The sequence below is a fragment of the Petromyzon marinus genome, chromosome 75 (genome assembly GCF_048934315.1).
Source record: "Petromyzon marinus isolate PM22_M1 ecotype Great Lakes invasive population chromosome 75, UKy_Petmar_22M1.pri1.0, whole genome shotgun sequence".
NCBI lineage: Eukaryota > Metazoa > Chordata > Hyperoartia > Petromyzontiformes > Petromyzontidae > Petromyzon > Petromyzon marinus.
Window position 1 is genome coordinate 5,121,868 of NC_133741.1, and position 2,500 is coordinate 5,124,367.

The 2,500-nt window shown below is 52.0% G+C and overlaps 1 long non-coding RNA gene across 1 annotated transcript in view; it reads left to right on the forward strand.

Annotated features, from left to right (window-relative positions):
• The window catches only part of LOC142907149 (uncharacterized), a 33,495-nt gene that overhangs the window by 10,557 nt on the left and 20,438 nt on the right, over nucleotides 1-2,500 (forward strand). The gene's annotated exons all lie outside the window — the stretch shown is intronic.

Genomic DNA, 2,500 nt, shown 5'->3' on the forward strand with positions numbered 1-2,500 from the left:
TCTGTGTGTACAGGGCGGCCGTGTCTCTGTGTGTACACGTGTGTCTCTGTGTGTACACGGTGGCCGTGTCTCTGTGTGTACACGTGTGTCTCTGTGTGTACACGGTGGCCGTGTCTCTGTGTGTACACGTGTGTCTCTGTGTGTACACGGTGTCTCTGTGTGTACACGGTGGCCGTGTCTCTGTGTGTACACGTGTGTCTCTGTGTGTACACGTGTGTCTCTGTGTGTACACGTGTGTCTCTGTGTGTACACGTGTCTCTGTGTGTACAGGGTGGCCGTGTCTCTGTGTGTACACGGTGTCTCTGTGTGTACACGTGTGTCTCTGTGTGTACACGTGTGTCTCTGTGTGTACACGTGTGTCTCTGTGTGTTCACGTGTGTCTCTGTGTGTACACGTGTGTCTCTGTGTGTACAGGGTGGCCGTGTCTCTGTGTGTACACGTGTGTCTCTGTGTGTACACGTGGCTCTGTGTGTGTGTGTCTCTGTGTGTACACGTGTGTCTCTGTGTGTACACGTGTGTCTCTGTGTGTACACGGTGTCTCTGTGTGTACACGTGTGTCTCTGTGTGTACACGTGTGTCTCTGTGTGTACACGTGTGTCTCTGTGTGTACACTGTGTCTCTGTGTACACGGTGTCTCTGTGTGTACACGGTGGCCGTGTCTCTGTGTGTACACGGTGTCTCTGTGTGTACACGGTGTCTCTGTGTGTACACGTGTGTCTCTGTGTGTCTCTGTGTGTACACGTGTGTCTCTGTGTGTACACTGTGTCTCTGTGTGTACACGGTGGCCGTGTCTCTGTGTGTACACGTGTGTCTCTGTGTGTACACGGTGGCCGTGTCTCTGTGTGTACACGGTGTCTCTGTGTGTACACGTGTGTCTCTGTGTACACGGTGTCTCTGTGTGTACACGTGTGTCTCTGTGTGTACACGTGTGTCTCTGTGTGTACAGGGTGGCCGTGTCTCTGTGTGTACACGTGTGTCTCTGTGTGTACACGTGTGTCTCTGTGTGTACACGTGTGTCTCTGTGTGTACACGGTGTCTCTGTGTGTACACGTGTGTCTCTGTGTGTACACGTGTGTCTCTGTGTGTACACGGTGGCCGTGTCTCTGTGTGTACACGGTGTCTCTGTGTGTACACGTGTGTCTCTGTGTACACGGTGTCTCTGTGTGTACACGTGTGTCTCTGTATGTACACGTGTGTCTTTGTGTGTACACGTGTGTCTCCGTGTGTACACGTGTGTCTCTGTGTGTTCACGTGTGTCTCTGTGTGTACACTGTGTCTCTGTGTGTACACGTGTGTCTCTGTGTACACGGTGTCTCTGTGTGTACACGTGTGTCTCTGTGTGTACACGTGTGTCTCTGTGTGTACACGGTGGCCGTGTCTCTGTGTGTACACATGTGTCTCTGTATGTTCACGGTGTCTCTGTGTGTACACGTGTGTCTCTGTGTGTAAACGTGTGTCTCTGTGTGTACACGTGTGTCTCTGTGTGTACACGTGTGTCTCTGTGTGTACACGTGTGTCTCTGTGTGTACACGTGTCTCTGTGTGTGTGTGTGTCTCTGTGTGTACACGTGTGTCTCTGTGTGTACACGTGTGTCTCTGTGTGTACACGTGTGTCTCTGTGTGTACACGTGTGTCTGTGTGTGTGTGTGTGTGTCTCTGTGTGTACACGTGTGTCTCTGTGTGTACACGTGTGTCTCTGTGTGTACACGTGTGTCTTTGTGTGTACACGTGTGTCTCTGTGTGTACACGGTGGCCGTGTCTCTGTGTGTTCACGTGTGTCTCTGTGTGTACACGTGTGTCTCTGTGTGTACACGTGTGTCTCTGTGTGTACACGGTGGCCGTGTCTCTGTGTGTACACGTGTGTCTCTGTGTGTACACGTGTGTCTCTGTGTGTACACGTGTGTCTCTGTGTTTACAGGGTGGCCGTGTCTCTGTGTGTACACGTGTGTCTCTGTGTGTGTTCACGTGTGTCTCTGTGTGTACACGGTGGCCGTGTCTCTGTGTGTACACGTATGTCTCTGTGTGTACACGTGTGTCTTTGTGTGTTCACGTGTGTCTCTGTGTGTTCACGCGTGTCTCTGTGTGTTCACGTGTGTCTCTGTGTGTACACGTGTGTCTCTGTGTACACGTGTGTCTCTGTGTGTACACGTGTGTCTCTGTGTGTACACGTGTGTCTCTGTGTACACGTGTGTTTCTGTGTGTACACGTGTGTCTCTGTGTGTACACGGTGGCCGTGTCTCTGTGTGTACAGGGTGGCCGTGTCTCTGTGTGTACACGTGTGTCTCTGTGTGTACACGTGTGTCTCTGTGTGTACACGTGTGTCTCTGTGTGTACACGTGTGTCTCTGTGTGTACACGGTGTCTCTGTGTGTGCACGGTGGCCGTGTCTCTGTGTGTACACGTGTGTCTCTGTGTGTACACGTGTGTCTCTGTGTGTACACGTGTGTCTCTGTGTGTACACGGTGGCCGTGTCTCTGTGTGTGCACGGTGTCTCTGTGTGTA